This window comes from Carica papaya, chromosome 2 (assembly GCF_054855325.1).
Source record: "Carica papaya isolate Zhongbai chromosome 2, ASM5485532v1, whole genome shotgun sequence".
In the NCBI taxonomy this organism is placed as follows: domain Eukaryota; kingdom Viridiplantae; phylum Streptophyta; class Magnoliopsida; order Brassicales; family Caricaceae; genus Carica; species Carica papaya.
The window spans coordinates 24,753,105-24,775,574 of record NC_142310.1 but is presented as its reverse complement, the minus strand read 5'-3'; the positions used below and the strand labels follow the sequence as shown (position 1 = coordinate 24,775,574).

The 22,470-nt window shown below is 35.5% G+C and overlaps 1 pseudogene; it reads left to right on the top strand.

Annotated features, from left to right (window-relative positions):
- Positions 1–15,854: 15,854 nt before the first annotated feature.
- LOC110807065 (agamous-like MADS-box protein AGL80 pseudogene) lies at positions 15,855–16,825 on the top strand (annotated as a pseudogene).
- Positions 16,826–22,470: the final 5,645 nt, after the last annotated feature.

Genomic DNA, 22,470 nt, shown 5'->3' with positions numbered 1-22,470 from the left:
AAGTCGCATGTCCTTTTTCTCTTTGAATAATAAAAAATAATTTTGTCAATAAGGATAGTTCCATCTTTTTTAAATAGAGAATTACAAGAAAACACAAAATCGCCACCCTTTGGAAAATGAAAAGCACAATTTAAGAATAAAATTATACGATAATATAGGTGATTTGAAATAGAAGCTAAGCGTGAAAAGAGCATATTCTTAAAACATCTGTTATATGATCCCCCTTCATAGCCTCATACAGATACATCAAAAGGTAAGTTACATTTCAACAAAGAATTCTTTCATGAGTTAGATATAGTTGTTTATGTTTTTGCTATATATATATGCATATACGTACTTATACTTAAATTTTTATGTTTTTTACTTTCTTATTTTTAAAACAATTTATTTTTATTTATCTTGTAACCATTAACTATTTCGACATTTTAGAAATTGTAAGAGAAAGTGAATGGTAAAATATTGGAGCTTATATACGTTTGAGATAGTCAATTGATGAAGATTGCAAAAGCTTAAAACACTACCCAATCTTCTAAATATCTAATAAAGCACGTAGTCACTTGTCGAAAATGAACTAATCATCCTCCCTATTTCATCATCAACTTGAGTAAAGAGATCTATTTGCTATATGAACAAATACCAACTCCTATTTCTCATATTTGTTCGATGACATCCTAAAAAGTTAAAATTTTCACGTAATACTATAAAATAAAAAACAAAGTTAGAAGAAAAAAGCATGCCTCCTTACACAACTTTCTCTTCAGCGTGGTGAATTGATAAGCTAAGTAAGAAACAAATTTTAAAAATATCAACAGTCTTGACATTAAAACTACTGAAGATGATTTCACTTATATTTAAACTCAACTTCAAGTTTAAAGACTTCAATAACTTGGTGAATTAATAAGCCTAAGTAGGCAAAGAATCTCGAAAGCATTTACACTTAATTTGATCCGGACCTTTAGAAGACAAGTATTGGTGATTTTAATGAGTAATATAGCTTTTATGATAGCTTTACCTAGGATTTTGGACTAGTGGTGAATCAGGAGATGATAGCTGCTAAGGAGTGATTTAAGATGAATTGTATTGATCTTGGAGTATCAAATTGAATAGGAGGATTTTTGATTAATTTTGACTATTTCTTTAGCCCTCTGGATGGGTTTACGATGCTGTAACATTGGTTCTAACTGGTCAATGAAAGAAGCTATTTAGTGGGCATGTATAGGTACCATTAGAACTCGTACAATGCTGGTTTACACTGATTCTTCTATTTTTTTGTTTAGCTATTGATTCACTGTTAAAAGTTACAAATGCATTTCTTACTTTTCTACTTATGTTATTGTATGATGCTCAATTTGACACTTTTCAAGTTTTTACTTTTTCTTATAGGAGATAATTGAAGCTAATAGAGGGTAAATTAATGAGAATGTTGAATATGGTCATTTTCTTTGATTTCTAACTTATACCAAAGAGAATGAGTAGATATTTAGAGTTGTCTATGGTTAGAATAGGTTCACTGAGTTGGTGAATTAACGTGGCATTAAGCTTGCTTTAGGGATCTAATACATGGAGTTTTTTCTTTGAAGAAAAAAAAATGAAGGGGATTGGTGGTAGTTAAGTTTATATGAGGATTATGAAAATTATCAGTGTATATATTTAACTTTTCTTGTCTACTTGTACAAGGTCTTAATATAGTGATTAATTACAAATTATATATATGATTTTAGTTGGCAATTGAAAAAATATATAAATTAAATATATAGATATAGAGAATGAAATGTAATATGTTCTTGCATGTATATATGTGTATTGCTAATTTTGATTTGCGGGCCTTGTGAAGATCGAAGAAGATATTAGGCAGTTCTTTGGTTACTTTAAAACTTTGTTGTGACTTGGGAACTAATTATTAGTGTGTCCATATTAGAAGAGTATAAAAACAAATACAAGATTACGTATGAAATGTTTGCAAATCATTGCAATTAGCTAGAGAGCAAATCTTATATATATATATATATGCATAAAGTGAGTCAAAAGAAAAGGTGCGCATATATATGTTTTACATGTTCACTCACTTTCTTCATCAACCCCTTCTTCCTTTTCTTTTTATTTATACACAATGAAGCAAGGATAGAAGCATTATTGATGTAGTAGATGTAAAAATTCAATCTAGCTAGGATGAAGATAAAGCTAGCTAGGTCCTTAAATTTGTTTAGATTTAAAATGAGATTTTTGTATAAAATTTAATATATATGGATACGATCTTCAGATCTTTGAATTAAAATTTGGATAGTGGCATTAACAGGTAATGTTCTCCTCAAAGAAAGTCCTGGTATAATCATAACATCTAAAACAATTAATATTCTCATTAATATTAATATTGTACATGTATATGGGAAAATACGTTAAATTAAGTTATAAGTTTGCTTTTAACTAATTAATATATATGTAGAATAATCTATCTTTGTTCTCTATATTTTGGAAAACAAAAAATTACACTCACACTTATGCTACCAATTTAGAGTGTTGATGAGAAGTATATGTGTACACTCGCTACTAGCTCGTTCAAGTAGTTTAGACAGTATCTTGTATAATTTATAAAATATGTGATATTATTGCAATTGCTTAGGTAGTAAGTAAAATAAGTAGTGTTTTATATGTATACACAGAAGTATATTGATCTGTTTGATTTTTAATATATTTTTATACCCTTTTCACTTAAATTTAGAATAACTTTCAAATTAAGTTTGAGTTAAAAGTCATTTAATAAAAAAAATTCTTGATGTAGGTTTCATGAAGAAAATAGAAAAAAAGATTGAAATAAGATGAAGAAAAGATAAAAAATGAAGTAGTTCCGAAGAGCAAAAAGGAAGCAATCCTGAACTGAAAAAAGGAAGCAACTCTGAAGAGGAAAAAGGAAGCAACTCTGAAGAAATCCAAAATAGGACATAAACACTTATCAAGTCACTTCGACCTCAGGGGACCACCGGACAGAGGAGTCAGGAAGGGTCCTCAGGAGACGTCTGCTCCAATCAAGGAGGATTCTCTAGCACAGGAGCTACAGCAGTCGCAAGCATGGTTTGTTGACAGGATGAACTCGTAAGTACAATAACAGTTTCATGTAGGGTTTACTAACAGGGAACAGGTAAAGATGATGGTGCCATTCACAAATAAAAACAACCAAAATAATGGACTGATATGGTCAAGCAGGTTTAATTACCCTTAGAAATTGAGTATTAAAATGTTTAGTTTTTAATTTTTTTGATGTTGTCAGAGATGTACGTTAAATAACCAAGTACAATCCACCATATAGATAGGTTGTCAGACTCATAGTCATTGTCTTGATAGTTTTAATCATAATAATAGTTGTAGTTATGTCATCACAGTTGTTCGGTCATGTTCATGGCACTCTGACGCGTGCTGGTGCACTTTTACGCATAGGGTCTGTGTGTGGAGTGCCACTACACTTCAAGCAGCTGCACATTGTAGCAAGCCTTGCGCATCGTGTTGACCTATCAAGCTTCTACGGATGTTGAGGGGTATAATTCAAAAGAATAAATCTAATAAAATTAAGAAAATCTTAAAATTCTAAGAATAATTTTATAAATTAAAAACTCATAAGAAATAAATTTAGAATCTATAAATAATTATAAAAGAAGTAGAATTAATATTTAAAAAACTTGAAATTAAAAGAGTAAAGGAAAAATAAAAACAAGAATAAAAGAATATAAAAAGTTAACTAATAAAATAAAGAGTCAAAATTTAACAAACACAGAGTCTTGTTAAATCCACTCATCATATTTCCTTTGAGGGGTATTTGGTTTTGATTATTTGTTCCAGAACCACTAGAATATGGGTGCTGGTTTTGGTCCCTTAATGAAACTGTAGTTCAGTTGTCCTTGGTCTGAATGATTTTATATTCATGCTCTACGGCTCAAGGGCATGAATGATGGCAACCTGAGAGACATCAGAGATTTATATGTGTACTTAATATTTGTGATTGTATGTTTGTATCTATCTACGTACCAAGACATAACTAATCGATATCCCATTTGCCCTTTCTAGAAATAGGTGTAAGTGGTTGCGCATGTTGGTTTATAATAAGTGAAATATAAATTAAGATAATAAATTAGGATAAAAAAACTATGTCAAAAGATGAGTTTTGTCCTACGCGCGAGTTGTATAAACCCATTGAATACAGTACTAAGCATCTTCATGACAATTCATATGAATTCGACATTATTTGGATATGAGTATTTGGTGATAACTTTTCATTTGAATTTGTTAATTAAACTTAAAATTATTTTTTTATTAAACGTGCATTAATGAATATTTTAAAACGTATATGTGTATCATTATTTCTATTTATCTTACTGAGTATTGGAACTCACCGATATCCCACCCACCCTTAGATGTAGATTTTGAAGAAAATTCTGGAGAACTCTTTTTAGTTTCTTTTCAGGAGGAATAGTTTCGAGCAGACTTTGTATTTTGTTTTAAACTTTGAGGCTAGTTTTTGTAATTATGCTATCTAATATTTTGTATTCTAAAAGGTAGATGGCCTAATTGCCTCAGGATACAGTCTTTTATAAATTTTGTATTAGATGTATAGTTCTACTGTAATGTAAATATCTATTTTATGTCTGCTCATTTTGACGTTGGTGCCCTGTTTGGCATCAGGACGTCACATTTCTTTTTTTTTTCTTTTTATTTATACATAATGGATCAAGGATCGAAGCATTATTGATGTAGTATATGTAAAATTTCAATCTACTTAGGATGAAGATGAAGCTAGCTAGCTCCTTAAATTTTTTTAGATTTAAAATGAGATTTTTGTATAAACTTTAATAGATATGGATACGATCTTCAAATCTTGGAATTAAAACTTGGGATAGCGCCATTAACAGGTAATGTTTTGCCCCGGTATAATCATAAGAGTTATTAAAATTTATTTTTATTAATGTTTACGTACAATAAATTATATATATTTTTTTGTATTACATAAGAGTCGAATCTTCAATTCTTATGTTCGTAGAGATAGAGAAGCACCACTTGATTTAAAATTCAAGTATTATCATGCCTTAATTATATTTAACTTTTAGGAGGATTGATTTCAATTAAGGTGGTTGGTCATGAAGTAAAGATCCTAGAATTGAAACTATTGGGCCTTTGGCCCGATCATTAAGGGATGGCATCAGTTCCCATTAATAAAGAACATGTGAACTCGCAATTTTATATAAAAAAAGTTAACAGATCAGCCAAATTATCACCTACATTCCATTTTATATAATCTATTAACTTCTAATATCAATCATTTTCTATTAAAAATGTATAACGTATTTTTTTTTTATGAATACATCAATTTAGTGATATATAATAATACTTAAGTTCAGTTACTTTGTTTAAAATTAAATCTGCAGCCCGTTTTATGTATGGATTATAGAATTAATTATATTGATATTTAATTATAACATTTCATTTTCTCACATAATTGTTTACATTAATATTTAATTTTAATTGTAGTTAATTAAATAACTAGAATAATATTTAATTTAAAAAAATTCAATTACACAATTAACACAAGTAGAATATATTAATAAAGTGCCATCGTTATTAAATAAAGGGAAGTAAACATGATTAGTGTTATTCGATGAATCACTCTTTTATCATTGTAAGTATATATATAATCTCTCTAAATAAGACACACACAACGAAGTTCTAATATTTAAGAATACAAAAAGAAATTAAAAGATAAAAGAATCATAATACATTACATCAAAAAATCGTAACACAATACATCCTTTATAGATAAGCCAAATTCAAAGTTAATAAGTGAAATACGAAGTAAACCTTTATAAATCATATGGAAGTTCCCTTGTTTTAATGTGTTAAAAACTCATACCTAAGGCCACCTATATATCATTTTATATGAATGCTTGAACTTTTAAAAATTTAATAGAAGATTTAAAATGTATAAGTTTTTATATGATTTGTTAACTCTTTATATAAAAGCTAACATTAATGAGGAACATGTATATCTAACAAATCATTAAGTAATATTTTGGCATTCCACTTGTTGTGGAATGCACCATATCTTACCTTATATGGTATATTCTACTATATTATAATGCTCCATTCCCCATTCCTTACTAATAACTCTCCAACCCTTGTCTCATTCTATATAAAGCCCCTCTCGCTCCTTGGCCAAACACGACAAAACATCATGACTAGAAACAAAGTTAGGCTTACCTATATCACTAATGACTTTGCAAGAAAAACCACATTTAAGAAAAGGAAGAAGGGGCTGATGAAAAAAGTGAGTACTTAGCACTCTCTGCAATGTCAAAACATGTGCAATCATTTGCAACCCATATGACTCATAACTAGAGGTTTGGCATTCCCCTCTCAGAGCCCAATAGCTATTGGCCGACTTCAAGAGGATCTCTGATATGGAGCAGAATAAGACGATGATGAATTAAAAGAGCTTCCTATGATAGATGATCACCAAGGCAACCGACCAACTGAAGAAGAAACACAAAGACAATCAGGAGAAGTAAATAATGCATATCATGTTTAAAAGCCTTGTTGGGAAGCCCCTCCACTAACTCAACCTCATTGATCTCAACGATCTAGGTTGGCTAATTGAATAAAACCTCAAAGAAATCCAAAAAAATGATAGAAACACTCTATAAATCACCTAAGCCTCAGGGGGCCACAAATGGAGGAGTGATGAAGGGTCCGGGGGAGACATTCTCTTAAATCAACAAGGATTCTCTATCGCATAAGCTTCAGAAGTTGTAGTGATGGTTCATTGATGGTATTAACCCACAAGCACAACAACAGCTCATTTAGTGTTTGGTAACAGGGACCAAGTGGAGATGATGGTGTTGGTTGATCAGCACAACCAAAATAATATACAGATGTGCTCTAAAGGTTTAATTATTCTTAGGAATGGAATGATAAGATGCTTGATTTTGAATTGTTTGGATTGTTGTCGGGATATACTTAAATAACCAATTACAATCAACCACAGATATATATCTTCAAATTCTTAATAGTTGTTGTTGTCGTTGTCATAGTATTAATTATCGTAATCATCACGTAATAGTCAACATAGACGTCGCATCGCATGCATGCATGTAAAGGTGTTTGTTTGTGTTATAATTTTCTTCAGATTAATCTTCTCTTTAATATTTTATATCTCATATACTAGTATTACTCTTCTTTTTTTAAATTTCTCTCTCGCCTCAGCTTGATGTCACTTTATTGCTATTTGTTAAAATACATGCATGCCCAATGTAGTTTTAAACTATTAGAATGCTTTGCTCTCTTCTTTTCCTTTTTTAAATTTTCTTATACATAGTGGATTAAGTTTACTTAGGATGATGATTAAGTTTGTTAGCTACTCAAATTTTGTTTAGATCTTAAAAGAGATTTTTGTATGGGATTTAATATATATGAAAACATGTTTGGATCTTGGAATTAAAATTTAGGATAGAAAGATTAAGAAATAATATTTTCATCAAAGAATACACATAGGCCTACTACGCAGACAACGAGCGTAAAGGGCACATGGCGCCTGGCCCTGTCCGCGTGCAATGGGACACACGCGTGGACTAACTTGTCTGCGCGCGATTGGACGCATGTGTAAATCAGGCCCGCACCTTGCAAGGATAGGATGTGCGCGCATTTCGCACATCTTATGCTTGTCGCACACGCACGCCTGAGCACAGTGCGCTACGCCCGTGCACGCGAGCCTCTACCACGAGTGTTTTCCCACTGGATTTCACCCAGTTTTCCATTTTTCTCTTAAAAATTACTTTTAAATAAAAATGCAACAAAAATAAAATAATATAAAATAATAGAAAAAAGCATGCCTCCTTACACAACTTTCTCTTCAGCGTGGTGAATTGATAAGCTAAGTAAGAAACAAATTTGAAAAATATCAATAGTCTTGACATTAAAACTACTGAAGATGATTTCACTTATAGTTAAACTCAACTTCAAGCTTAGAGACTTCAATAACTTGGTGAATTAATAAGCCTAAATAGGTAAAGAATCTTGAAAGCATCCACACTTAATTGGATCCAGACCTTTAGAAGACAAGTATTGGTGATTTTAGTGAGTAATATAGCTTTTATGATAGCTTTATCTAGGATTTTGGACTAGTGGTGAATCAGAAGATGATAGTTGCTAAGGAGTGATTTAAGACGAATTGTATTGATCTTGGAGTATCAAATTGAATAGGAGGATTTTTTATTAGTTTTGACTATTTCTTTAGCCCTCTGGATGGGTTTACGATGCTGTAACATTGGTTCTAACTAGTCAATGAAAGAGGCTATTTAGTGTGTATGTATTGATACCATTAGAACTCATACAATGCTTGTTTACATTGGTTCTTCTATTTGTTTGTTTACCTATTGAATTGCTGTTAAAAGTTACACATGCAGTTCTTACTTTTCTACTTATGTTATTGTATGATGCTCAATTTGACACTTTTCAAGTTTTTACTTTTTCTTATAGGATATAATTGAAGCTAATATAGAGGGTAAATTAATGACCACGTTGCCCTTACCTGGATGGTATAGGATATCACAATCATAGTCCTTGAGGAGTTCCATCCACCTTCTCTAACGCATGTTGAGATCCTTCTGAGTGAAGATGTGCTTCAAACTCTTATGATCGGTATAGATCTGAAAGGTCTCTCCTTACAAATAATGGCGCCAGGTTTTCAAGGCGTGTATGATTGCGGCAAGCTCCAAGTCATGGGTAGGATAGTTCTTCTCATGATTCTTTAACTGTCTGGACCCATATGCTATAACCTTTCCATGCTGTATCAGGACACAACCCAGGCCCAGATAGGAGGCATCACTATAAACTGTATACCCTCCTGATCCACTCGGTAGAGCCAGCACGGGTGCAGTAGTCAGTCACTTCTTCAATTCTAAAAAACTCCTTTCGCAGTCCTCATTCCATTTAAACTTTGCATTCTTCTTTGTGAGTCGGGTTAGAGGAGCTGCTAGGCTAGAGAACCCTTCGATGAACCGGCGGTAATAACCTGCCATCTCTAGAAAGCTACGAATTTCCTTAACTGTTGTCAGCCTTTCCCAACCAAGTACCCCTTCAACCTTTTCGGGGTTCACTGATACCCCTTCATTCGATATAACATGTCCTAGGAAGGCGGTTTGCTCAAGCCAGAATCCACACTTGCTCAACTTTGCATACAACTTCTTTTCCTTGAGGACCTGTAGGACTTGGGCAAGATGATGAGCATGTTTCTCTCTACTTTTTGAGTAGACTAAGATATCATCGATGAACACGATGACAAATTGATCCAAGAACTCTCTGAAGATCCTGTTTATTAGATCCATAAAGATGGCCAGGGCGTTAGTTAGCCCAAACGGCATGACCAGGAACTCGTAGTGTCCGTACCTGGTTCGGAATGCCGTCTTGGGGATGTCTTCTATTCTTATCTTTACTTGATGGTAACCTGATCGTAGATCTATTTTAGAGAAGACCTGTGCACCCTGCAACTGATCGAAAAGGTCATCAATTCGAGGAAGAGGATATTTGTTCTTAATTGTTACCTTGTTTATCCCTCTGTAATCAATGCACAATCTCAACGTTCCATCTCCCTTCCTTGCAAAAGTAACTCCGGCACCCCAAGGGGAAACGCTGTGTCTAATGAAACCACTGTCTTGTAACTCAGTGATCTGTTTCCTTAGTTCTTCCATCTCAATGCGGCTCATTCGGTAAGGAGCAACCAAGATGGGCTGGGTACCTGGCTGTAAGTCTATGGTGAACTCGACCTCTCTGTCCACTGGTAGACCGGGCAGTTCATCCGGAAATACGTCTGGAAAGTCTCGGACTACTGGAATCTCTTGGATACAAACTTTTTTCTTGGGTTTACCTAGTTAGAGAAAATACAAGATTAAAGCACTGGGAATTAAGAAAACTTGCCATCAGGGAAAATCAATACTGAATAATTTTATTAACTTGTAAATGGCTCCTCATTGGGAGGATTAAATACAACCTTTTTGTTAAAGCAGTCTATGGTGGCGTGGTACGCCGCTAGCCAATCCATTCCTAGGATTACATCAAAATCCCCCGTGTCTAACCCTATCAGGTCTACGCTCAGTTTCCTATCTGCTATCTCCATGGCACATGCCCTGTAGATAACCTCTCCTAGTAATTTCTCCCCCCCAGCGGTAGATACAAGCAATAATGAATCAAGTCTATCAGGTGATACACAAATTTTGGAAGCAAGAACATGTGAAACAAAAGAATGTGATGCACCAGTGTCAAACAAAACATGAGCAATATGGCCAGAGATAGTATACATATCATGTACCACGTTCAGGTCTGTGTCGGTATCCTTCTGGGTAAGGTTGTAAACTCTGCCCTGGATTGGAGGCCTTCTTTGATTCTGGTTCCTCGGGCATTCCCTTGCATAGTGCTGGGCACTGCCGCATATGCGACAGGTGTTGCTGAGGTGGTAGCAGGGTCGGTCCCCGTGATCCCTGCCGCAGTGTTGGCAGATCTTCCCACGTGCTGCCCCCGTAGCCTGAGGAGGTGCCTGGATGGCGGGTCTGGGCCTCTTACTGGGTTGGACAGGCGTGGTAAGTGCTGGCCTGCGGAGCGGGGCTGAGGGTTGGGAACTCCCCGCTAGCTGAGGGTGGGTGTCGAAGCTCCTTTCTATGATCTGCACCTTTGCCAGGATTGCTGAATATATCTCGACCTCCATTACCAGTAAGTGCTGTCTGATCTCCTGGCGGAGACCCCACTGGAATTTCCTGGCCCTTCGGCCCTCATCCATCAATGTCTCCAGGGCATGTCGGCCCAGCTCCAGGAACTTACGGGCATACTCCGACACTGTCATGTTTCCCTGGACCAATTGAGCAAACTCCATTTCCTTTAGGTGTTGGATGTGTTTAGGGAGATACTCCGCGTGGAAGGCCGCTAAGAACTGCTCCCAAGTAGCTGGTGTAGGCAGGGTGGTCTGCTTGAGCTCCCACCAGCGTACTGCTTCCCCTACCAGCATGTAGGAGGCAATGGCAGCCCTCTGCTCAGGAACTACTCCCAAGGTCTCGAAAGCTCTCTCAGTCTCTGCCAGCCAGTATTGGGCCTCTTCAAAAGAGGATCCCCCTATAAAAGTAGAAGGGTTCAGTCTTCTGTACCTCTCTATGAAGCTGGGGTCAATCAAGGAAGGAGTGGGGTCCCAAGGTAGAGGGACTGGGGCCGGCTGAGGGTGAACTGAGGGACCCTGTGGTGGCACCTGCTGATGTGGTGGGGGTACTGGAATGTGCTGTGGCGGTGCCTGGTTGTACCGTGGCTGTGGTACCGGGTCGTACCGCGGCTGTGGTGTCGGGTGGTACTATTGAGGAGCAGGCTCCTGCCGGGGTGGCTCGGGATCAGCCTGCTGTAGCGGGGGCTCAACCTGCGATAGCGGAGGAGGTCCGGGTAACTCCCTTCTCTCCTCTCGCCTTTGCTGGGCAGCTACGAGGGCTTCCACCATCTCAAATAGTCTCTCTAAATCCTCCCGAAGCGAACTATCTTGGACCGCTCGGTATAGTGGGGGCATTCCTCTCCTCATTTCCATGTACCTGCATTCACAAGGAATGGTTGAGTAACGATCTACCGGTGAGTATTTCTCTAAGGCACTAATGTTTAAGGGATGGGTCCGAGGAAACGCGGCTCTGATACCAACTGTAACGACCCTAGAATTTTGAAATGAAATATGTGTATTAAAAAGGTCAAATGCGAAAGCGAAATAAAAATTTTGATTAAACATCCCTTACACTAAAACCAAAAACGTGCTCAAAATATAAAAGAACAAACTAACTAAAAGAGAAACTCGAAAATAAAAGCTATAAATATGATTACGGAGTCTTCAGGCATCCCCTTCGCCGTCTTCCTGTGGAACGGGCTCGGGAACAATGTCTTCCTGATCTGAAATGATTAAATAAGGAATGAGCTACACCAGCCCAGTAAAGACATCACACTATCTCACCGTCACGGAGGTAAAAGTGGGTAGAAAATACAAAAGACCAATGGAGCATAGTTTACAACAAATTCTTTTATCAATAATAAAATCCTTGCTATCCACTTACCTCGGTGAAATTCATAAAACAATATACGAAAGCAATAACATTATCATCATCATGAAATCATAGGAACTGTATAACATAATACTTATCACGCCTTTTGCATCTCAATCATGACACAATATATTTTTCCTTATTTACCAGCCTACTAGTATCCATGGGGATCCATAGGGGTCCCGCTACCCGTGAACCTTTAACACTTGTAATCAGATTCCAGGGCCGTCCCCATACCCCGTCCGGTATGGGCGCCAAAACTATAAACCTCAATACCCCTTCCGGTATGAGGGTGAAACGGGCCGTCCCCATACCCCGTCCAGTATGGGCGCCAAAACACATAAGGTCTCCATACCCCATTCAGTATGAGAGACCACAATCCCGGTAGGGTTCCCTACGGACCCGGTCCGTCCACCATCTCCCAGGATATCTAGTCAGACTGACCACAATATACAATTATCAATTTACATAACCTTTCATTCCCTTTTTCCTCAGTCAGCATCATCAAATCACACACAAACAAGCAACCAGTAATTCATGCCAAACAAGCCAACATACAACATCGGGTTCTTAGTCATTCAACCCATAATCAATAAAACAGTGATTTATGCACACAAAACTATGAAATGAGAACATCAGACATCATACTGCATTTAAAACTGTAAAATAAAATAAACAACAACTGACCGACAAATACACCAGACTCGGGCTCCATTAGCGACCTTAAACAATTTCACACATCTACTGATTTATGAAACACCGTTTTATCATTTATTGAACTTTAATACCGTGATAGGAAATAGGGTGAGGGGTCCTTACTTGTTTCGGGGTCTGAATACGGCTCTACAATGCGCCTATAGGCTGTCCCTAAATTTCCATGAATTCTTCCCGGGGAACTGAAACGCACTATTGGTACCTGCACGTGTCCCAAAAAATCCCAAATTAGACCTAGGGCCCCTTTCGGCCAATATCGCAATTCCGGCACGGCGGCTCCGCCGTGCTCCGGCGATGGCAAACGGCGGCGATTTGCCTCGGGTTGGCCGTTTTCGGCCGAATTCGGCCACACTTGCATCGGTCCTTGCGATAAAACAACCCTAGGGCCCTCGGGGGGTCACAAAATTATGAAAAACTGAAGCTTACCGGCAGCGGGCTCTCGGGTGCGGCGTCTCTCAGGTGAGGTTCGTGTTTTGGTGATTTGGCTCCAATCAACCTATAGAGAAAAGAATGGTGATCACGGTGATATAAAAATTGTATCAAACGGAGGCTGGGAAGGGCCTCATCGGAGGCAAAAATCGAGGAGGGGCGCGGCGGCGCCGCTGGGTTTTAGCCGTGTTTTCCGGCCGTTTGGCCAGGATTTTAGCTCCGATTTGGCCACAGGGGAACTCAGCGTGGAAAAACGAGCCGAGGGTATGAAAATTACCTTGATCGGCGGTCGAAAAAATCCCCGGTGCGGCGGCGGGTGGCGGCGGCCGGCTCCTCTGGCGTCTGGTTCGTCTTCTCCGGCGAGGGCAGGCGGCTAGGGTTTTTGTGGTCAGGTGTGGGGGTTCTATTTATACCCTTTTGCCTTTTGATCACAGCCGTCCATTTTGATTAAATTTGGGCCGTCCGTACGCGATTGAATCTGGGCCGTCTGTGCGCGTGCATCTGGGCCGTCCGTGCGCTTGCATCTAGGCCGTCTGTGCGCACGCTTAATCTGGACATTCCGTGCGCGCGAGGACGCATCTGGGCCGTCCGATCGCGCGCACGCGGATCGCCCACGTGGCCTGTTCCCGAGTCGATGTGGTCTTGCCACGCGGCAGGTCCTGGTTGGCCAGGGTTACTGACTGGGCCGCTGATGTGGCTGCTGACGTGGCGCTGACGGGGCACAATTTTTCTAAATTACGTTTTAACCCCCGATTTCCGATTTTCTTTTCAAAAATACCCCCAAAATCCTAATTTTCAGCCCTTTTTCCCAAAATCAATTTCAATTAAATCCAAATAATATTTTTACCCAATTTTATATTTATTTTATTTTATTAGGTTTATTTTAATTTAATTTAATAAAAATAAAATAAAATAAATAACAATAAAATTAATAATAATAATAATAATAAAAAATTTAAAATTATCGGGCGTTACAATATAGAAGAAAATATATACACACAAAATATTTTAGTGCATCAGACCATATGTATAGTATAAAATTTGAAATAATTTATTCCCATATCTATATTGAAGGAAACTAGGTTAATATGCCAAAGGATTCATTAAATAATTAGGGAGATAATTAGTTTAATTATAATAATTTTTATTTTAATTGATCTATATGTAAACTAATTACATATATATGTTACATAATTCATTACAATTGCAATATATTTGATTATATAATTCATAAAGAAAAAAATTAATTATATGACATGATACAACAAGACCATCAAAAGTTGTGTTTTTCTGGTTGATATTTTTCTTTCTATTGATATTTACCTATACATCATAAAAATTTAGATGCTCACCCTTCCATACACATATACAAACATCTCAATATATATTTACCTACCTCAACATGTATTCCTTCCATCGCTACCTTATATGTTACATGTATATATCAACTGGATCAGACAACAAACATCTGGCCTGTACTTGGTTTATAGTTAATTTGCTCGACATGCAAACTTTAATTTTTAAGATTTCGAAATTTTCCATCCAAAACATAATTACTAATTACACTCCAATAGTATTCTAATACCATAAAAACTTAGTTAAGATATATATTACGATTAATATTTGTTCTTGTGTTGTGAAATATATAAGTCAATTTAGTTGAATAAAAATCATATTAACAATATAATGATCAAACTAGTAAAAGTAGAGAAAAGACATGAGAGGCTAAAAACCAATATATTTTAGAAATTTAGCATTATAAAAAGCTATTATTTTTATTTAGATTTGATAGAGTAATAACAAGAACTCAAAGTACAAAACAAAAAATAATTCATTTAATCAAATACATTTCTCACATTTATCATAAATACAAAAATTAACATATTCAAAAAAAATATTTTAGTGTCACAAAATCCCCTATTAATTTACAAGGTAATGGTATATTAATCTGTTGTATTTTTTTGAGTTCAACTATTAGTTCAACAACTTTCTAACTAATACCATTGACTTTTAAAAGTATAAATTTAAATTATTGTTAGTATGTAATGTGAACTCTGATATAGAAAAAAAAGATATCTATGTTTTTTTTATTTTTTTTAAAAAGAATTAAAAAATAAAATGGGGGTAACTGTAAGACATCAAGGCATACAATTAAGTTGGATTAGAAGGTGATGGCCATATTAGTTGATGGTTAAGAGACAATATTTGTGTGTGTGGTTGCCATGTATAATTGACTTCAAGTGTGAATGCATGTTGGGGATAGTGCAGGAGAGAGTAGGTAGATACATGCATTACAGTGAAGCAATAGCTTTTAATTAAAAGGGATGGCCACAATCGAATAACTTTATATAAGTACAGCCTTGCAAAAATTTATTAATTAAATTTTTTTAATTACATTACCTTAAATCAAAAGATTTTTCCATATCTCCTATTAAAGACAACATTTTTGGAGATAATTTGGGCATTCCACTTGCAGTTTTAGAATGCACCACATCTTACCTTACATGGTATATTCTTTTATATTAAAACACTCCGCCCCCATTCCTTACTAATAGCTACTCAACCCTTGTTTCGTTTTATATGTAACCCCTCCCCCCCTTTGGGCACACATGACAAAATACCATGACTAGAAAGAAGGTTAAGCTTGCTTATATCACTAACAACTCTACAAGAAAACCCACATTCAAGAAAAGGAAGAAGGGGCTGATGAAGAAAGTGAGTGAACTTAGCACTCTTTGCAATGTCAAAGCCTGTACAATCATTTACAACCCTTATGACTCGCAACCAGATATTTGGCCTTCCCCTCTCGGAGCCCAACATGTGCTTGCTGACTTTAAGAGGATGCCCGAGATGGAGCACAGTAAGAAGATGGTGAATCAGGAGAGCTTCCTGTGATAGAGGATTACTAAAGCAATCGACCAGCTGAATAAGCAGCGCAATGATAATCGCGAAAAAGAAGACCATCCATAGAGCATACTGAACGACCTGAAGCCCCTGATCATCTGACCAGGGCTGAATTTGCAGAATTTTTTCGAGCCATCTAAGGATTAGCTACAGCCATAGGATAGAACCAAGCCGACCCTTGTCCACCCCCTGCCCCTGAATTCTAAAACACAGATCAGTCTATCTCCAACAATATAGCAGACTTTAGAAAACTTAACCCCCACACTTTGAAGGTGGCCCTGATGCTTTAGTAGCCGAAGCCTAGATCCTATAAATAGAGAAGCTCTTCTCTGTCCTAGACCTGACGGAAGAAAAAAAGTTACTCTTGCAGCTTTCATGCTAAACGGTGAAACCGAACACTAGTGGAAACTTAATAAGGAAGTCTTGCCTACCCCTACTATCTGGATAGTTTTCATGGATGCTTTCTTTGATAACTTCTTCCCTACCTATGTTTAGGAAAAGAAAGAGGAAGAATTCCAGGACCTCCACCAACGAAGCTTGTCTTAGCTTAATATGCAAGCTATTTTGTTCAACTGTTTAGGTTTGTCCCTTTGATGGTCACCCTCAAAAGCCAAAAAGTTAGGAAGTTTCTCAAAGGCCTTCGTGTCGACATTTATGACCGGGTTGCTATGTTGAGACCCTCTATGTAGAGGTGCTTGAACATGCCCAGTTGACCGAGGATCTTATCTCAGTCAAGCACCAATGCTTTGCTCGAATCTGTGCCCAACCCTAATAGCTTAGAAAAAGATTGTCTGACCCAGTAAGTAACCTTTTTAGAAAAACAAACCAGAATTGCCCTTCCTCTTGCCTTGCCCCCACCTATAGCTCCACCTACCTGAGCTAACCAACCCTGTCAACATTGTGGTCACTCGCAAGGTGACCTGCTATGTTAGCGTATCAATAACGCCTGCTATCAGTGTGGAAGCTCCTAACACCTTATAAAAGATTTCCCTCAGTGACAAAAGAATATAGGCTGACCCATAGCATAAGGTCTAGTGTACCACTTAGATGAATCTGATGTCCTTCCTTCTCCTGTCCTGATCCAGGGTATGTTTTCTATTTATAATACTTCTGTCAAGTCTTTGATCGATACTGGTGTAACTCACTCTTTTATTTCCTATGCATTCGCTTGTAACTTAGAATTTAGACCAGAAGGTTTAGGAAAAACGCTAGTGGTAGAAACTCCCTCTAAAGAACTACTAGAAGCTCATTGTGTATATAAGAATTGTAGGATAAAAAATTTAGGGATAGAGGTATGTGTAAACCTGATACTATTAGATTTTGTTGAATTTGATGTATTATTAGGAATGGAATTGTTGGAAAAGTATAGAGCGGTAATAGACTGTGAAAGTAAAATTGTAACCTTACGATTACCGAAAAAGAAATAAAAATTATTATTATCATTTTCCTAATAATTAAATGAACTGGAATATGTATGTTGATCCTATCGTGTGTTTTATACCAATTGTTTGCAATTTTCTGGATGTATTTACCATCGAACTTCCTAGTCTACCTCCCCCACGTGAGGTAGAGTTCTTGATTGAATTGTTGCCTGGAACCCAGCTGATCTCGAATGCGTATCGCATGAGTCGCACTGAGCTAACAGAGTTAGAACATCAGCATTCTAATCTTATCACCCAGAAATTCATTCGCCCTAGCCATTCTCCTTGGGGCGCTCCTGTGTTATTTGTAAAGAAAAAGGATGGTACCCTCCGACTCTACGTGAAGTACAGGGAACACAACCAAGTCACCGTTAAAAGCAAGTACCCTTACTCCAGATCAATGATCTCTTCGATCAACTGCAAAGAGCCACGGTCTTCTCTAAGACCGATCTCATAACCAGGTATCACTAGTTGAGAGTTAAAGAAGAAGATATTCCAAAGATACCTTCCGGTGTAGATACAATTTGTACGAGTTCAGGGTGATGCCATTAAGATTGACCAATGTCCCAGCAGCCTTCATGGACCTAATGAACCGAGTATTCTGGCACGCACTAGATCGGTACATCATTACTTTTATTGATGACATTTTGGTGTATTCCAAAAGCTGTGAGGAACACATTGTGCATTTTTCTGAAGTGTTGGAGACCCTCTGCCAAAACCAACTATTTGCAAAACTAAGCAAGTCCTCCTTTTGGTTGGATTGAGTTTCTTTTCTCAGTCATGTAATCTCAAGTGAAGGAGTTTCTGTAGACCTGTCTAAGGTGGAATCGATGATCAGTTGGAATTCGCACACTAATGTGGTCGACGTACGTAGTTTTTTTGGCTTGACAAGTTACTATCGGTGATTTATCGATAGATTTCCTAAAATTACTGCTGAAATAGAAAGCAAATCTGGTGGGGAACCGACCTGAACCCAAATCTGGTAGAGAAGAAGCTGAAATAGAAAGCAGAAATGGGCTTGGAGCTAAGCAGCAGAGGAAAAGTTGAGAAAAATTAATCAAGTAATTTATTTTTATTTTTAGTTTTATTTTTTTGCTTTCAAATTGTAGATTTTTAGGATGAAAATTTTCATCATTTTTTAACAAACTCGTGTTTGGAATTTTTTGGAATTTGTTTTTTATTATTACATGATTATATTTTTTTAATTATAAGTTCTATTGATCAATCTACCATGTCTGGTTAAATTTCCTTCACTGGAGTGATTGATGTAGCATGAATCAAAAGTAGGCCTAAAGTTTAATTTTAGCTTCCTTTTAGTGCAATTTAACAATATTGAAATTAATTTAATTGTGAGATTATGCCAACTCACGGCTTAATAAAATGTATGAATTGTTACTAAAAAATTTAAATCCTAAACTTCAATTCTATATTTTAAAAGTAATATTTTTTTGAAAAGTAATATACATTTTATCCATAACAAGTAGATTTATAAAACCAACCATAAGGAATGCCTGTATAGCAAAATCAACCACTACCATAATCTAAAATACATGAGACATTTGAGCATAAAACAATAACAAGAAAAAAGGCATAAATAACAACAACATAGTCTAAACACTACATTACACATATAAAATAACTTCCTATATATGTATGTGTGATGATGTTTAGCAGCAATATGAAAGGGTTATTCATGACACCTAACTGTCTAAACTAGTTGACATAGAATTGATTAACTTTGGTTATGCGTGAATTTCATATTATATGTATAGAAGTTCCAAGGATCATGCCCATATGAGTTAATGGATACCTTATAGATTTTGAGAATTGGAACAAGCATTCTTTTGGCTATATGTGCACTAAAAAGAAAAAAGAAACAACTAAAAACACGGATATCACCCACAGCCACCAAAAATCTCTAAGCCTTTACCAATCTCCTCTCAAACCCATTCGTTCCTCTCTTCTACCCAACTTTGTTGCTTCTTTTCACTCATTCACAGACACTTGAAAATAGTGCATATCTGCTAGAGCTTTGCAAATCTATAAAATCCTATTCACTTTTCCTATTAACACCTCATCCCACACCACAATGACTAGTCAGCTTGTTTTCCCACTATTGCCAACATCACCATCTCAACACAACCTCCTATACATCTTTCCTATTATAAATCTTTGGTATCACATAGAATTTGGTTATAATACATTAAGCTACCTATTAGCTAAAAACTCATTAATGGTATATGAATCTATCCATAATTTATCATTTTTATGAAAATGCTTAAAATTTTATTAACTAGAACTAGCAAATATTATCCAATAATACAACAATTTATTAAGCATAATATAGTATTGCCAAAAATATAAATTCGTATCTCATGTATTATTCCAGAATTTTTAGTGCATTTATGGTGTAAATGTGTCTTTAATTTTCATTTAATTTTTCTTTGTAAAAATATATACATAATATGCCTATAAATAGTGGTATCTCAATAATAAAATACAATTTTCTATTTTCACAAGATAACATGGTATTAGAGCTATTAATATATATATAAGAATTTAGATAGCTAATGTATGAATAAATTGTATTTTCCATACAAAAATCATGAATAGGGGTGAGTTTGATAGAAAATAAATAATGATAGTTGATTGCGAAGAACATTGTGGAGCAAAAGGAAATGGGAAACATGGTTGGATTGGTTCATGAAAAGGATGAGGGAGTAGTTGTATCAAAATATGGCTCTTATAGCCGTAATTATATTAAAAATATAAATTACACAATAAAGTTCTCCTTTTATCCTCTTTTTTGAAAAAAATATTTGTTCTTCTTGCACGAGATTGTTATTTTTCATTGATAAATTTAATACAAATATACTTTATCTTAGGCCAAAAGAAAATTTGTTATATACACAAGAAAACAAAAAAAGTGATATTAGAAGTCCGAGGGGAAATACTTTTAAATGTTGGATTACCTGTAGGGTTACTTTACATGTGAAGCTCCCTCATGCATACATATCGATCATAAAATTTGGGATACATCAATTACTCTTAACTTCTTTAACTGGAAGATTAAAGATATTATATTTAGGAAATATAATTTCAAGTATCTTCTTATAAATAGTTTGTGTTATAGGTTTTAGCTATTCATCACTAATTTCAAAGTATCCTAAAAAGTTCAAATTTTCGCATAATATTGTAAAATAAAAAATAAAGTTGAAAAAAAAAGAATGCCTCCTTACACAATTTTCTCTTCAACGTTGTGAAGTGATAGGGTAAGTAGGAAACAATTTTGAAAAATATCAACAGTCTTGACATTAAAACTACTGAAAATGATTTCACTTATAGTTAAAATCAACTTCAAGCTTAGAGACCTCAATAACTTGGTGAATTAATAAGCCTAAGTAGGTAAAGAATCTCGTAAGCATCCATACTTAATTGGATTAGGACCTTTTGAAGACAAGTGTTGGTGATTTTGGTGAGTAATATAGCTTTTACGATAGCTTCACCTAAGATTTCGGACTTGTGGTGAATCAGGAGATGATAGTCGTTAAGGAGTGATTTTAGATGAATTGTATTGGCCTTGAAGTATCACATTGAATTGGAGGATTTTTTATTAGTTTTGACTATTTCTTTAGCCTTCTAGATTGGTTTACGATGCTCTAACATTGGTTCTAACTGGCCAATGAAAGAGGCTATTTAGTGGGTATGTATACAGACCATTAGAACTCGTACAATGACAGTTGTGACTATAACGTGATGTTTTTCTTAAATAAATAAATTATTTTTATAAGGTAAGATAGGACTACGACGTAACCTAATGGTAAATGTTTATGTTATAATTACTCACCTTTTATAATCTTACGATATTATCGAAATATTATTTTCCTTACAGAGCATATGGAACTCACTCTTTCTATGCCCTCCCCTCCCAAGATGAGGAAGATAGTGAAGAATCGTCAGTTAACGTACCCATTAAAGTCTATGAGGATCCCATGGATCCACAAACCTTAAGTGCATGATCGTTTCTACACTTTGATGAGTCCAATAATATAATGATAGAAGTGGCCATCTTTTGTATTTTGACATTGTATTTTGTAGCCACTTCTGGCCTCAGCTATATATATATGTAATTGGAACTCATATAAGAGATTTGTATTAACTTACTCTGCTGCATATAATTTTTATCATGCTCTCGTAATCTGTTTCTGTATCTGACACTCTCATGCCTTAATTAGCATTAGGGATGTCAGAATGTATATATATATATATCCATCGTACTTCTCATACTCATTTTGTTTAAATGATAAAGTAGTAGGCATTTCTTATCAAGTTTATCAATTACAATACATTTCCATTGTTCCCCAATTTGATCAAACAAATAAGATTACAATCAAATTTCCTTGCCCATAATATATATCAAAAGCAAAATTCATTATAACATTTATGTATATATATTGAACATATAAAACATATATGCTAATTGAGAACAAAAAATGTCCTTATTGGAGTTTTGCCATCTATACATGGTTTTCCAATATAAAACAATTATAGGCTTCCTCATTCTTTTCCCTTTGAAGATATACATGAAAAAGGTATTCACATACACAAACATATATAGAGAAAATAGTTTTATGTGATCTCATGTCTTCATTTTATATAAAGTTTATGGTTTAAAAGAACATGATGCGTAGGGTAGAATTATAATTAATTGGTCTAAGTGAATTTATTTTATTTTGAAAAAGAAAGAAAACAATCTTATCATTAGTGTAGTAGATTTATTAGTTGCATGTAATTGATTGAAAGCAAAGGTACATAATTTTCTTCCTTTTTTCCTTCTTTTATACGCTTTATTATGTATTTTTAAATATTTTTAAGCACATACAATCTGTACTAATGAAGAAAGAAAGTTCAGT